Genomic DNA, 17227 nt, shown 5'->3' with positions numbered 1-17227 from the left:
CTGTCGCGCCGCCTGTGCGGCGACCTCATTGCCTGCCCCGTCGGGCTGCGCTGACGATTCTCCCGTTCCCTTCCCCACATGTCTCGCCTTTTCCCTGCACTGCTCCCTTTCCCCTCTTTTGCTTTCGCCCAGGTGTTTGTCTTTTGCTTTTTTCTTGCTCTTTACCTGTACCGCACACGCTAGTAGCCTCAGCAGGAGGCGCCAGATTTTCCATCACTGTGCGGCCGATAAGTGACGTAAGGACGAGTCGTTCGCCAGCTCATCTTTTTTTTTTCTTTTTCTGCGTTAGTGTGCGCTACTGAGTTTTCCAGTGTCCCTGGAATCTCACCGCGGGGCGTTACCCTTGAACCCAGTGCGTTTGTGAAAAAGATTTTCGACGACCGATGCTTTACGCGTTGTGCTACTGTCTCGCTTCACTAAATTCAATCCTTTCGTGCTTTCCCTAAAGCGTCGGAGCCCTTGGGTACTCCATTGACTGCATACGCTAGAACTGTATGCGTGCGTCTTTCGTTACTTTTAATTTGACGTTAGGTTTGTGGTTATGTAAAGTTAGGATTCGAATTCTTCATAATGGGTAATCCCGCACTGGGGTATGCGCAATATATATTTTTAAAGACACAACATGAACAACATCATGCACGCGAGATAGCTGCTCAACTTCAGTATCCGAGCTTATTCCTTTAAGTTATAGATGTTCCCTTCAATTATTGCCGCCGTTTCACAGTTTAATATGATTTTCCCCACCAACGGATGCACAACAAGCGACTTCTATGGACGCCTATGTGTATGTCTAAATGTGTGTATGTCAGGAAACGGTAAACGCAATCGCGAGAGCGGCCTATAAGTCAGATGGAGTGACGAAATGGGAAATTTTGCTGGAATGACGAGGCCGCAGCTCGCGCAAAGCAGCAATACTCGCAGGTGATTGGGAGGTGCCTTTGTCCTGCAGTAGATCCCTGCTGATGATGATTATGAACTTCTACTTTCATGCTACTGGACTTCACTGCGTGAAATACATCGTCAGTGGCCGCATCTCTATCACACTTTCCAAACTAGGCCAGTATATCTGGTCTTATTTAATTGAAGCGTGTTTCCGCATCTTTCGAGACGTGTATACCGACAATGAAAGGTTTGAAGCAAAAAAGCAGCAGATACATGCTTTTCCAAGGTTGTCCTAAGCAAATCACATATATTGAGCTCAGTATGAAAAAAACTTCCGATTGGTGCACGTGGTCACTGAACGCAAACCAGGTGTTTCTAATTAATGCGCAATCAAAGCCGAAAAGGACAGCGGTACAACAGCGAAGGGAAGAGGACTTCTGTTCGACAGTTGCGTGTAATGTTAGCGATGAGGTATATATTCTGGATTACGTGCAGATCAGATAGCCTTTGTGTTGACCTTTAAAAATACTATGGGGTGAGATAGGCTCTGGAATTACACCGATACGTCTACGTCAGACTTCGAACGCTCTCTCTTCCATTTCACCACCAGGGATTCACCGAACAAATGCAGACGCGGTTTTGTTTGTGAGGCCGGCCGCGCGCCTGCTTACGATGAACTGCGTGCAATGCCGCCACTCTCAAGGGCGGTCTAATGACATGCGCTCTGTGTTAAAGGACACCGCTGAGGCAGTTTTCCTGCTCCCGCGGTGACCCGTTTGCTCGTGAACGTCTCTCTCCAAGAATTAAAAAAAAATACTCGTTTGCGTACTAAAACTGTAGAATGGGCTGCTTGGGGATAACGTCGTGGAGGCTCCAAATTTCCCTCGGCGAGTAAGGATATACTCCAACGTGCATGCAGTAGAACTAAAGTAAATGGGCGTTTCGGCGTAAGTATTCTCCAATCGAAATGCGGAGCCCATTAAACCTGCGATATCGTGCTCGACAATAAAAGCGTCATAGTCGCTGAGCTACAGCGGCGGGTAGAAGCAATGTCTTAATCGCAGAAAACCACAAATGCAATATCCGGATCCTAAGTTCAGTTTATCAATGCTAATGCAAATGGAGGACTCTCAATCGCATTGTACACACGCCAGAGTGGCGGGCAGTTACAGGCAGACCAGCTGCTTGTGAAAGGACGGCTGTCACTGCCCGCGCGTTCTTAGCTTGAGCAAACCTCTGCTCACTCGAGCGCGCTACACTACTCATCCGCATTCCGTTCACGAGACGTGTGCTGAGCATAGGCGTATTCTTTGCGGGCTTTAAACTATACCGCTTTTGCATTTAGAAATCAAGGAAACATCGATACGTGACATAAATTATTTCGGGCTGTTTGGGACGAAGCCAGAACATATAAACCGGAGAAGATGGTATGAATAGAACATAGAACGAAAAAATAATGAATGGGATGGGGGGTTTCCGCCACCGAACAATTAAGCGGCTCAGATCCCTGCCTGCAAACAGCGAGTGAGTTGTCTTAACAGGACACCGGTCCGCTTAAATGGGGACCAGTATCTCTGGAGAGTAAGTGGGCGTGTACTGTCCAGTTCTATCTGTTCGGAATTTTGCAAGTCGAACGCGAGAGTTGAATGACTGTCGCTGGCTGCATGCACTCGTGCTGCGCTTTACTGATTGTATTATTATTTTTTTTACTATTCATATCTATTCCGCTCAGACTGTTCCGTAGATGATTGCAGGCCTCCCTGCCTTCCTTCACTGATTCATTCATTTATTCGGGTTTTGCAAACAAGTGTGATCTCTAATGGTGACCCCGTATGATGTAAACTGTCTGATGAGCAGCCAAGGGGCACTGTGTCAGTCTCTCCATATACCATTGAGCAAGGTCGATGTCTTCGGGTTGCGATAAGGCGGCACACATTACGCACTCGAGATAGCGTCTGACCTGGTTGAGTAGATCCGTCGGCAAAGCACTTCCACAATCTTTTCTTCTCAAAGAAACGGCGATCCCGAACGTACGCTGGTGATAAGGCATGACGTCAACTCTGAAGCGGGCAAAGAAAGCCGAGGAGCAACGTTACCAACCGCGCAACTGTGTAAATACATTAGGCAGCGATTAAGTTCTTGTGTGGTCTAGACACTGGATGGCTCAGGCGACGCGTCAGTCTCCCGAAGTATAGAAAACAAATGGCACAAAACGTCATGGAGGCACAACCAACAGGCTCGTGCACTGGGAAAACAAAGTTTCATCGACCGTTTATAACGACTGAGTGAGGAAAAGTATTGTCACGAAATATGGCGACTGGGTGCAAAGTATTACAAAGCAACCCTTATATAACGAACTGCAAAAATTTGTTCGATATATCCAGCAATTAAATATTGCTGGACGTACCAGGTAGGATTTTTCTTTAACTATACGAAGTTTCTGAGAAAGCTGAATAGCTTTCCTTTATAGAAGTATGGCTGCGCTTTAGGGGATGCTAATGGGTAATTACTTCATATTGCAAATCTACTCAACCTTGGGGTACTCCCCTGGAGATTTGACCAATTCAGTATAGCTGCGTACAACGAATTCTGGTGACAGTTTGTTGCTCGTAAGGTTATCAAAATACTGGGGCAAAAAGAAGAATATAAAAGCCACATTTGCAACAAAGAACACCCAGTGAACAATGTCGCTTTTGTAGAAATTCCACACGTGTGCGGGAGTTTCGGGGTTCGATTCTCGGTCAATGCCGCCGGGTACTCACCGGTTTCCAATGGGTGCAAGTTTTCCCCTGGCCTGGTGTTCGGCATCTGCGGTGTGAAATGCTCGGAAAATGGGTCGATGTTGCGCAGACGACAAATATCTTGTGCCATGGCGCTGTTCGGTCGATGCTGGCCTTGTACAACTAAAGCTCGTCATTAAAGTGCACAAGTAGCATTTTCGGCCGGAGCTTTGCAGTTCCCATCGACGAGAAAAGTGCTCACAAGGAGAGGTAACTCATGTAGTATAACGCTATGTGAACATAAATGTAAACCTTCTCAGATAATCTAGCACTCAACAGAAAGTGAGGACGCGTTATTAGAGCTCCTATCGCTTTCTTTAGCGTTCGTTAACGTTATGTACGCCTAACTCGCCAGGATGGTAGGCATGTGCGGGTCACGTGACTCGCGCTTGAATGCAGGGCAAGGTCAGACGTGATGTTGGGTAAGGCTACGGTCAAGGACGGCTTCCCTTTTGTTCAGGCCGCCGCGTACATCTCACTCGGTTATGGTTAATGAACCCAGGTGTCGCTGAGGAACAATAAAGCAATTCGTAGCAGCGAGCGCTCCGAGTGACAGTGTGTACGGTGGGATATGCATGCGGGGTACATGGGCTATGAGAGACACCGCATAGTGGAGGGCTCCGGGTTAATTTCGACCACTCGGGGTTCCTTAACGTGCTCTGACATCGCACAGCACACGAGCAGTTTCAGCATTCCGTCCATCGGAATGCGGCCGCTCGACAGCCGAACCTCGCAAAGCCAGGCACCGCAGCCAGTGGCACGGCCGCTCGATCTATCTCCCGTGCCAGTGGGATACATCACATTTATAAGCGATCTGGTTCTTACGGTTCAGGGTGTTTCACATATATGACATAATTCTGTGTAAACTTCGTCACAAGCGCGTCTCGTCGTGATTGCTGCAAGCGAGCAACTTTAATATGAGCGGCATGGCCCACTCATTGGCGTATAATCATTAATGAAAAGGCTAGCTTAAACTGTTTCGCAACGCGATCATTTTTACTTTGTATCGAAGCTCTCAGACGGCCATTCCAGAGAACCACTTTGCATTACAGTACTCTCATTGGTGACAAAATGAAAATGTTGCTGCTATTAGGAGTCACTGAAGAACAGAGAATGCACACGGAAGTCGTGAACAAAGTACACTTATTTGTGGTCCGAGAAGGTCACTCCCAGTGGCCTGACACACCAAACGGAACGCAAGGGAAACCGCTCTGACCGAAACCGCAAGTGTTAACAGTCATTATCTATTGTCTGATAGTGGCCTAACATCTTCGCGATATATTGTTGGCCAGTATGAGACAGGTCCTCCGCGTTGGGCCGATTCACACGGGCAATCACTGCTACGGATGATGCAGCTTAACGCACGCACTTGAAAATGATAGAAAAAAAAGCACAGAACATAATCTTAACTGTGGAAAGCATGAATTTTTTTACGCCAAGATAGATATTATTAATTTATTTATCCTCGTTACAACCAAAATAGTATATTTGCTCAGCAAGCTTGTGACGCAATATGGAGTCTATTTTCATAGCAGTGATAATGAGTGATTTGCGCAAGAAGCGATCCTAGTATTCTCGCTTTTTTAAAAGCGATGAGCGTCCCTGTCTGGCTTTGAAAACTTTCTCAATAAGCAGAGCTCAAACATGGCAAGCACACTTCCTGCTAGAACAACACGATTGCATCCTAGCTGAGTTTGGTTATGACTGAAGGCTCATGAGGGGCCTGCGATGTCGGCAGCAGTGATTGTGGAGGACCTGAGAGAGCAGGCTGTTCCCACAAGTCAGCGGCGGCCGAAGTGCCTCATGCAGACAGGGGACGTGGTGCACGTGTATATGGGCAGACTGTCAGGACTCGACAGTGCTAGTGCATGTACACAGCCACCCTCTGTACGGGCGCAAGCAATGTGAAAGTAAACACCCACAGTTATGTGCGCGAGTAATACGCCTTTTTTTTTTTCGCGTACATTACATTCGTGAAGTTTGCAAGGTTATATCATTGATTCGTTTTCGCTACGCCCATAAGAAAGAACCGAATTTGTTTTCCCTTTGACGTCGCACTATAAAATGCATTAAAGGCATCATATGTGTTGAGGAAACCTACTAGAATAAAAAGAGAGACAAGACGGTGCGCGTCTCATACTCATACTTGTGTAAGCGTTGAATGCATGTTGCCAAAGTTGTTCATTTCATATACCTTCCACCTGCTCACGTGCGCCCGATCTAGCGCACAGGTTCCCACAAATCTTTTCGAAACACGAAATTTACAACAAAGCTTAATGAGTGGGCTGTATAATTATGCAGCCGCTAAGTGAAGTGAGTGCTTTTCCCTGCACGACATGTACAGTCCACTCCACAGTTCCTGGCTTGCGCCTCTGGGCAGTGAGGAAACTTAGGTGGTTTGTAATTAGCACTTTCTTAAGACTTTGTGGCCGCCTATATTTATGCGAATGTAGCACGCCCTCGATTATAATATGAGGGTCGCTTTCTCCGGCGCGTAACATCGAAAAATAAAATAAAAATATTCAATTATAATCAACAATAACGATTCAGTCATAACACGAAAGGGGACATTTCACTTCTATTAAATATTTTATTAAACTCGCCTTACATTCGAGTAAATACGATATCATTTTCCTCATCTCGCGCTTTACTGCCAGGAAGTTCAGCCAGCGCAGTTTTGTGTTTCGTGTTCACGTGAACATGACAATTTAATAATAATAATAATAATAATAATAATAATAATAATAATAATAATAATAATAATAATAATAATAATAATAATAATAATAATAATAATAATAATAATAATAATAATAATAATAATTGGTTTTGGGGGAAAGGAAATGGCGCAGTATCTGTCTCATATATCGTTGGACACCTGAACCGCGCCGTAAGGGAAGGGATAAGGGATAATTTACTGAAAACTAACGAACACTGCGGTCAACTCCGTCCGATTTTTGTTCTTATATATATCAGTCGAATACAAATCGAACGAAGCAGCAAATGTCCCTCATAACAGACATTCAAGCCAACGGCGTAGACCGGTTCTTACGATCGTCGCGGTTAATCCTCTTGAAGCCGGCAGCGCGGCATCGCAAGAGGCTGGCAGCAGCCTCGCGGATTACTCATGGATTAACGGTTAACCGCAACACCATGGAAATCGGTCGATGCCATTAGCTGGAGGGCCTTATTTTTCGCTTAGTTCTTAAGTCGCATCGGACTATTTTGATGTTTGCCCGGCAGCAAAGCATTTATTGGAGAGAAAATTGCATGCAAAAATTTCCCCGCCACTTTATTCGAACTCATGAGGTCTACACAAAAAATGACTCAGTGACTGATGTGAATGAAGGCGTAGCTATAGTATCTTGGACCCGTGCCGAAAAACTTTGATCGGTCGGTGATGGCGACGCCTTTATCTAATCTCCTGGCCTTTATTAGGTTATGAAAGCTTTGCTTTAAATGAAAGTAGCGTCCTTGTCGTTAAGACGCGGCAGTCTGTCGATGCAGCCCAACTTCAATGTGTCGTCAGAGTCTCTTTAATTGCAGGACAACCCGAATTGTAATGATTAAAAAAAAATCTCTTTGGGCTCGTCGTTGTCGCAGGTCGTTCGCTGACTCGTACGTTATTTCTTCGGTGTTTTTGGATTGTTATAAAATAACAGACCCACGCATTGCGAATTACCGTGGAATTAACCGTTTTGCAGTAAATCTAATATTGCGCCTAATGCTTAGCGCGGCGCATGTATTTTCAGAAATGATTCTTCGAAACATGGAAAGCCAATAGCGAGCTCCTTTTAAAAATGTGCTCCTTTTAAAAACGTCTGAGCAGGCTTGCGGAAAACACGCGATCTGCATTTCATTTGGTGCACAGCAAAAAAAAAAAAATGCGGTTTTCGTTTTTTTCTCGCCCTCTCCCCCTTTTCCTCATACTTTTAGCATTTTCCGCTACAATTAATGTAAATTGAGGGCGTGAGAGTACTTTTGTTTTCGGTACCTTCGACAAATCTCCGCATGAACCATGTCTCTTCCTTCGTGTCCGCACTCTAAACATGAATACCTCTATGGGAGTGAAAAGAAGTAAGGTGTCCTCTCGCTTACCATACCCCATTTTTACTCCTTTCTGTTTAGAGTGTACAGATACACGGTGCATACTGTTGGGGAAGAAGGTGCCATGCCTCACTCTCCTGCGCATGGCACCTCCGCGTGTCGTTTACTTCGACGAAGAAACCGTCGATGACAAAGCGCACGAAATCGATCGCGAGCCGGTGCCGCTCAGGCCACCCGCCGCAGTGCCTTTGTCACGTCGTCTGTCACGAACCCAACAAATAGCTAACGCGCACTTGATTCAAGCGGAGGAGGGAGGTATACCGTGTCTGAAATGAAAAACCGTTCCGCTGCGAAGATTTAATCCCTGTCGTGGACGTTGGATGATACGTCTTTCTGTTGGACCAGCTGCAGACATATATCAGCGTTTCGAGTTTTGACAGAGGAGGCCGTTATGTGTAGGGTGTTCCAGAGTCACCAGATTTTTTTTTTTTCAGAGCGCTGAATTCTTTCTGTTTACGCTTCAGGATTTGGAAGGAATGGCGGGACCCGCACTAGTGCAACAAGCAGGTTTGCGGGGCTACATTTGGTTGCTTTCGCTGAGTTACATCGTTACAAGCGATGAGTGTCTTGTAGAAATGCGAAAACAAAAAAAGTTTTCTCAACTTATTTACACGGCAGTGTGCGCATAAATGTGCATTCTTTAGGAATTACTAGCCACGCAGTGGTTCCGTGGTTATGGTGTTCGGGGGCTGGCCCAGAAGAAGCCGGTTCGATGCCGGCCGCAGCGATCGCATTTCGATGGAGGTGATGCTAGAGGCCCGTGTGTTGTGTGACGTCAGTGCACGTTAAAGAACCCCAGGTTGTCGAAATTATCCGCAGTCCTCCACTACGGCGTCCCTCGTAGCCTGAGCCGCTTCGGGACGTTAAACCCCATAAACCATATTTCGGAATTAGAAAAAGGATTTGGTAGCCAACCGTTGCAGTAAGTTTATTGAACTCTCGTTGAGCTGGGATCGGTAACCAAATTCGCTTCAAGGCTAACGGCACGTGGAAAATGAATGCACCGTCTCGACAGCTTCTTTTTTGATTACTTCAAGGTTTTCCTCGAAAAAGCACTCGAGTCCTGCGTCGTCTTCTCTGGTCTTATTTCGCGCTGATGTTCCCATCTTGAGTGCATACCAACATGTCCAACCATTCGTCCTGTCCAGTGGTGTTTTTCTGAATGCCTTCAGGAGTGAGCACAGACATGCTCACACGCAGGGAAGCCAGACAAGGCAAACGATCAAGTACTTTGTATGGAGGCGGCGTTTGATGCCCAATTAGTGACAGCCGTAACGGTAAACTGCGCATGCTTCGCAAACTGCGGAGAAACTGGCTTGACAAGTTTCGATCAGTTAGAGATCAAGCTGGCAAGAATTTGTCTTTGCACAGACGGCCTAGCTTACGTATGGCTGTTCGTTAAGCGCGCAGGCTACCGTGCGTGTGACCGTGAGGTCTGTGTTACCGCCGGGAACCACTCGATCGCCGCTCCAGGAGAACGGGAACTGCTAATCAGAGTAAATAGTTTCATGCCTACAGCGCGGCCATAAATAGCGCATTAATAGCTCACGTATGAGCTGAAGGACCAGTAGCAGCGGGTACATCAGAAAATTAGGTTGCGGTCGCTAAATGCGGTTCAATATTTGTGCCCAATTAAGGTACAGCGCAAATGCGTGCCGCTGGCTTTGGCGGAACTTCCACGGCTCTGTTCATTGTGCAGAGGTATGCTTTGTTTGCTTTATCACAGGCCCTATCTCCGCCGTGTTATGAAGCCTTCATATGAACGTCAGATAGCGCTGGTTGTGTTACTCCACTTGAGAGTAATAAAAACTGCTAGGTATAGCACTGTGCGATCGTTTGCATATACGCCTTTAGTTTGTTTCTTGTCGTCCCAGAGAAAACGGGGGTCACCGGGCTCATTTTCTCGCCCCCGGGTACATTCATTTAACCAACGACAAACATGGGAGTGCCTCAAACTCATCTCACCACGTTGTCCGCATTGACAATGTTTTGTCTATACCGCGGCTCAGCAATCGGAGGGAGATCAGTGACCACCTCAGTTCTTCTGCTGCCTTGGATGTAGCGGAAGTCAAACGGTGTATCTCAATTTCAACGAAGAGTGTATCTAGTTGACATAGAGGAAGACGCGCTGAGTAGCGGATGGTGGACAAAAAAAAATTAAAGACCGATAGACAGATGCGATATGCATGGAAAAGAAGCCTCGATGCTACTGGCACGGCGTCCCAGGAGCCTGGCAAATATGCGCTTTCGGAGGAATGTTTGAAGCCCTTAGCGCCAGCAAGCCACATGGAACCGCATGACAACCCACGTGGGCAGCAAAGATTGCTTGCGCTGACGTCGCAATGACCGCCATGTTGGTAGACCAGGGGCGGGGCGAAAGCCTGTTCGCTAATCCATTTCTCTATCGTCACCTTCACCGTGGAAGCTTGGTGGAAACTATATATGCGCAGGTGTACCCTCATCGGGCCCCTGACGTCACGGACGAGCCGCACAATTCAGCGCAGTGCGCAAGTTGCAACGGTGGCTTCATACTGAGGCAACACCACTAACAAGGACAACACGAGCAGGGCAAAGCGCGTTTTATGCGCATGCGCGCTTAATTCATGTGCGACGAGTACGCAAGCGGCCGCCTGCGACGTCGTCGGCAGCGGCGGCCTGTTCGCCAGGTGCGGTGCACTCCCCTCTGCTTGGAAGCGCAGCAAAACTTGGAAGGCGGCCAGAGCGAGCGGCAGCAGCGCTCAGCGGGTGCATCGCGCCGAGTCGCCCGCTGCGCGCCGACGACGATTGGCGACACGCTGTGCGAGGCACCCGGCGGCGATGCTCCGCGGCCATTGTGTGCGCGCGTTGCTGAACGACTCCCCGACCTTTTACGGCGCGGACAACACTCCCCTCCAAGCTACCCGTGCATATTCTTAGCTGGCCCCGAATGAAATGGAAAATTCAGTCAGTGACCAAATCAAGCGTGGGATGGACGATATGTAAACGTATTGGAAACTCACGTAGGGACAGTTACTCAACCGTGTTCTTGCATCACTTCGTCCAGCATGAAAACACACTGGCACATGGCCTCTACTCAGCTTTCAATACGCCTTTCCGGCGCATCTACCGAAAAAGACGGGACAAGTTCCGAACACTTGAATATACGCGTCTTCGTCTAGCGGCCTGCAGAAGCAGCACGACCCTCGGGAAAATCGGTTTTCTGGGCTGTGCGCAAAACGTCGGGGAGCTTCATCCTCAAGCACAGCCCAATGTCCAATATGGCGGCGCCCATGGGCCTCTTTTTGAAAAGGCGAATAGCCGGATACAAGTCAAGAAAAAACTGGCTTTCCCCCATCAAACTGGGTGTCCCTTTCCAGCCAATGGCTTCGGCCGATTCTCACGAACCTGCCTGAGTGGCAATGCAGGGAGTGGCAGATGAAAGGGGGCAGCACCCTCTCTGCATTGTCGGGGATAGTCTCCCTACTGCATTGTCACGCAACTAACGCTATCAGGCTCATGAGAATCGGCCGACGCCATTGTCTGGAAGGGGTGTCCTTTGACGGGGAAAACCCGCTTTTTTCCTTTTTTCTTGACTTGTATCTTATTATAGCAAAAGCCATTTATACGCATCCATTTTGATCTCAGCGCTCTTCACGAAAAGCAAGTATGCGACCTGACAGCGAGGAGGTTTTGCTTTCATCACGCTTATGTAAGCTCTTCATTGCGGCGTTTCCTTTGCGGCTTTCTGAACTGCCTCGGAGGTGGAATTCCGGTGTGCTCATCGGGCTGGAATCACGTTTAACTGGTCGCCGCAAGACGTGCGCAGTAAATCGTAGAAATGCACGTTGAAATGGAGCTTCAAAGGACTCGCATACGGGCTATATGGTTACTCGATTTCGTGGTAACAAATGCACAGTGAAAGAAAGGAACAAAAAAAAGGATAGGACGACACTTTGAACCGCGGTGTTAGGTTAGAACCAATCAGCTCAAAATAGCCTCCTTCCCTTGTTCTTTCCCTGCCTCCCACTGCGCTATTTGTTTTATACTGGTAGTTGAGCAAGTTGATGGACTTTCGTCGCGTCTGCCCTTCTTGCGCTGTTGTTAACCACGAACCATTTGTTATGGTGCACAGGAACGCAGGATTAGGAAACAGTAACGACGGGGACCGGGCACAGGAATGCGTATGCACGACGTCATACACTTCCCTCTTTTTGTACGCGCCGCAGAGCCGACGGGTCCGCACGTGGAGCCATTCAGACGTCAAGAGGTCACTGCAGCTTGCTACGCTTCATTGACGCGACTACAATGTACACGCTATGGTCGGACGGTGCCGAATGGACACTGATTCACTGGAAGGCCCTTGATCAATATGACTTGAAAACTGACTAGCCATATGCGAGTGCCTTTACAACTTCCCGGCGGTTTAACTCGCCGTGATGAGGTGGCGTTGAGGAGAATCCGGGTGGGTGCTGCGCTGACGCCTGCGGTCAGGGCCTCTTGGACATCGCAGACTCCCCTTCCACCCCTATCCCGCTACAGAGGCGATGCTACAGATCACTTCTTGAAAACTTGCCCCGGACTTCGGGCGGCACGCAAGCTACACGTCGACATCCAGGATTACCACCCTAGCCGACCACCAGACACAAGAATCTGGACACATGGGCCCCAACACTGGGCCTTGTTGGTGTTTATAGCCGACACAGGTCTTTATATGTATATTCCTTTTGCAAACATGCGGGTAAGTCGAGTTCATGCTTTCTCGGAGTTACACTCAGTGTCACAAGTTGTTAGCTTTAATGTGGTAGCTACAGCTGGTGGCAGCGAATCAGATGTCGGATACAGAAAGATTTTCGTACGTTAACACAGCGACTGCATCGGCACATTTGCTTGACGTCGTAAGTCGGGCTGCACGTGATTGGTGTAGTGGCGAGCGCAAGCTGGTCACTTACCGCTCTTACTTTTGCATCGCGCACGAATCAAGCCGCGTGCCGCTCAGAATTGGTTGCGACCTCTCCCAGTGTGATAAGGTTGATAAGTTGGCTTAAGTAAAGCTCTGTGCTCAAGCCACCAGGGCCCAAATTCCGGGTTCCCGCTATTATGGCATAAAGCTATTCCGTTCCTAGTGAGCCATGTTGTATGCCCCTTTGGCTGTAGTCTTGCTGCGAGCACGATATTTCTTGAAGGGAGATCTACAAAGGCAAACTCACCGACTTGACAACGTAAGACATGACGACTGTTGTGCTAACAAAAGAAAATTAAGTTTTGTATTGAAAATCGGTAGGAATGCACTCGTCACCACTAAATTAAGTCAAACTCAGAGATGAAGCTGAGGTCAAACTTCTTGAACCTAGTTCCTGCATCATTAATGGCGACTTCTTACCTAGTCTTTACCTTGCCTTACAGACGAGATAAAACTTGTGAAGTTGAGTTAGGTCCGAAAAACCGAAAAGTAACTCTTTTTTTTTTTACCGCGACACGCGCTTTCCGGGAGCCATGGTCCAATAATCATATGCATTTATTGATTTTGAGCGCTGCCGTTGTCGGCCCTGGCGCATCGAACACCGCCTCTACCACCACGCCACCGCCATCCCAACCGCTAAGCAGACAAGAGAGCACGGCTCTGCGGCATTGGAGAGCGGGCGGTAAACGCCATGAACAGTGGCGCCATCTCGCAGTCGAGAGAAAGACGTCATTGATGAGCCGCGGAGCTAGAGGTTGGCGCGGCTTGAGGCACGCGACGCGGGACCAAGATAGGGCGACCAGACGCCCCGTTTTAGAGCTCCATTACCCGCCGTCTCGCTCTTCTTGTCTAGCAGAGAGACGCGCGTACCGCTTTCTCTGTGAAGAGGCTGGCGTGAGGCAGAAATACGCAGACGTCGAAAGGACGAAGGCGTGGCGTGTTCAGATATGTCTCTTATCATGTCTGTACGAAAAACAACTGCAGGCAAACTTCCAGCTTTTCTCAATTTGGCTTTGTTGTAAAATTTGCGAAACCAAACATCTGAAAATCCAAACAATCATCCTGTGCAATGAATTGTATTTTGACAAATGTACCATTGTTTCGTTGGGCTGTGTCTTGCGCCTGACTTGCCATTTATGTACCACGTCATAAATTTTTCCACCGAACCATTCCATGTATTGCAAAAGCGGCGAATGTGGCTACGTGCTTGAAGCATATGAATTAGAAGCAACAACCATAGTGCTGCGAATGCTGAAATAAACTATTCGTCTTGCCCCTATATTATGCCCGTGTCGCTTCGCGCGCCTTCATTGATGCATTTCTACAACCGCCGAGCTTCATGGCTGTTTTGTAACATTTTTGTACTCCAGATGACTTTACTGCCATGTTGTATCCTGTATGCAAAGAAAATGAAAATATTCAAACGTCTCATTTATTCCACTTGCACCTCGTCCACTCCCTGTTGTGATTATTTATTTGAATATACTGCTGCCCGTTCAGAAGCTAAAACAGGAGTGGGTTGAAGTTACTAGGTAGTGTATTTTCCACAGTATGGAGAAAATGCTGCACCTAAAAGCTTAGTGCAAGCAAAGCTAGGCGTAGTATTAAGACTATATAATGACCATGATGGCTTTTGGCTGCCGATGATTCAGAGAGCGAAATGTGATTGCACTCACTAAAACACGACAAGATGTTTGAACAGTACAATGAAAAAGTTTCAAGGATTCAATTTCCCGGCGCATATAGGGCAGTGTTAAACTAAAACAAAAAAGCACGGCGAGGATGAAGGTGAAAAACGATTGCATGCGATAGCACCGGCATTTTAACCTCGCAGCTTTTCTTAGTAAGGATTCTACGCATCGGATTTCGTCGCGAGCAATATGTCCTCCCAGTTGCAGGGAAGATGTAGGTCTTTGGTTGTGCTTTGAGTTAATCCGGCAAGAGGCTTGAATGGAAATCCCCACGTGGCCCTTGCATGAAAGCCTCTCCTCGCTCGCTTGCATTCGGCGCTGCGTTAGGCCTAAGTTGCCTGCCGCTGCAGGTTGCAGCCCATTCTCCTTCTTGACGCTTCTCTCCCTTTCCTTTAAATTTTATTAACCTTTCCTTCTCCTCCGCTCGCTTACGCGTATAGTACGAGAAAAATGACGCATGACATAAATTACTGACAGCATATGACAGCTGAACAAGCAGACACGAGACAGGGGAAGCCGCGAGACAGGAACAGAACGCTTAACGCAGGAAGAATGGTTTCGACACATTGGATTACAGTACGTGTATACGGTAAGAATGTATTCGCGATCACGGTAAAGGCTTTCGAGAGCGCGTGAGGGCAATGACCTTAGTGGGATGAAACAAAAGCATGACTCGAGCTGCCCTGCTATACTCCGCGGTCAAATATCACACGGTGCGCACCAACTTTATCCCAGCTCAATGTCGTATCATGTCAAAGCAGCGGCGCATGAAAGCGATGTGTGGGGGCAGCTGTGCTGACCTACGTCAGCTGCGCTTATTTTAGCAGCATTCGAGTTATTTCTTCATCCAGTAAAGAGACATGGGCGAGTTCCAAGCGACCTCCGGCATTATACTCTATTTCTTGCTTTCAGTTTTTAGTTGAAGCATGGATAGCTCGAAGGGCGAAGAGAGTGGCGAAACACGAGGAAGCAGTGGACGATGAAACGTCGCAGCCTTCGAGCTCGAACCGAGAGGCGTAAGATACAACAAGCTTTCGCACATCCTGGAGCCCTGCGTGCCGCACCCGGCCACGGCACTTTGACTCGCAGTGCACTACAAGTGCAGTACGTTACCGTACTGGTGAAGCAATTCTTCACATATTGGCACGCGTGCCTCCTTTTATTTTAGGGTTTTTCTCGAGTGCTAAAGACAAAAACACATTTTCCTAATAACATTTTTCTTAATTTATGCCTCACGAAGGTTCGTCGCGACGCCTGGAATGCGCAAGGGTGATTTAATAGAACAACCCGCAACCGTTCCGTGTTCGCCGTCCAACGTTGCACTGTGCTCATCCCCTTGCGTGGCTTTCATACCACGCAACGCCGCTTCCTCCTCGGCCCAGCGGACCAGTACAAGGCCTTGTTGTGAACTAAGTAATGTAACGGTTCAGTCGGGTTAATTACGGTTAATTACACTACCCATTGATTAACACCACAAATATTTAAATAACTGTAACATTCCCTTATGCTCTCCTTGGTTTCAGTGTCTGTTTTTACTCCCTTATGAACTGCCTATGGAGGATCATGTTGTAGTACTGCAAACAGCAGCTGTAGAATGATCTCTCTCGAGAGAAGTTGCAAAGGCTGGCTTGGGACCTAGTTGGTGTAGGAGAGGTGGGGTAGGGGACCCACTTTGAGTGCCTCGAACGCGAACCTTCGTACTGAGTTCAGTGTCTCTTAGGCAGAGGTCTGTGGGCAAGTCCAGTCCTCAAAAAGACGTGGTCGTAGGGCTGCAATGTCTGTCCTCGCATGTTTACAAACGGTGTCGCGAATTGGGTGTAACGCAGATTATAAAACTGAGAGAGCACTTTATGATCGTGCGCCTACCTTTCTTTTTGTTTATTTTTCGTTACCACGCGGAAGCAACTCTTTAGGCTGGGAAATGATTGTGCACTCACGACCTGCTTGTGTAGGAAGCATCACAGGCAATAACACACACACACACACACACACACACACACACACACACACACACACACACACACACACACACACACACACACACACACACACACACACACACACACACACACACACACACACACACACACACACACACACACACACACACACACACACACACACACACACACACACACACACACACACACACACACACACACACACACACACACACACACACACACACACACTCTCTCTCTCTCTCTCTCTCTCTCTCTCTCGAGATGCAAGGCTACGAGCACAAAATATGATAAGAATTAATGGAGCAGATTTTTTTCTTAGCATGTATGGTTCACACCTATGACGTCTTTAAGGAAAGGAGGGGACAAACACCCCCCTTCCGTCTCCTCTACCATTTCTTTTACGAATATCGGTATCCTTTCCGGCTGTTGCGTGAGTACATTCGGACCGTAACTCCTTTCCTTGAACGATGCCTTGAGAAAGTACCTGAACGTGTCTGAGTACATTGGTACTACATTCTCAGGGCAAGCATCTGTGCTCGGTTTACACAACTCTCTATGTAATGCGTCTCATTAAAATTGCGCAGCTCTGTCGAATACAGAGCTGACCTTCAATGATCAACCGGTCGAATCATTTCATTCACTATATAGAGTGGCTCTTCATAGCCTTGGGAAGTCCTGTCGTTTGGCAAGGATAGCTGACTATTTCCAGCCATGAATAGGTTGGATATTGTTGGCCAGCACATTAATTTTTCTATTTCTTATTGGCACGAAAATGCAGCCTCGTGGACTAAACTCCTGACTGGTTAAAGCCAGCTCCGTAGCTGCAGCGTCAAAATGGCTGGCAAGCTGCCACGGGATGGCGTT

Source organism: Amblyomma americanum, chromosome 3, assembly GCF_052857255.1.
Source record: "Amblyomma americanum isolate KBUSLIRL-KWMA chromosome 3, ASM5285725v1, whole genome shotgun sequence".
Taxonomy (NCBI): domain Eukaryota; kingdom Metazoa; phylum Arthropoda; class Arachnida; order Ixodida; family Ixodidae; genus Amblyomma; species Amblyomma americanum.
Note: the sequence above shows the minus strand (reverse complement) of the source record.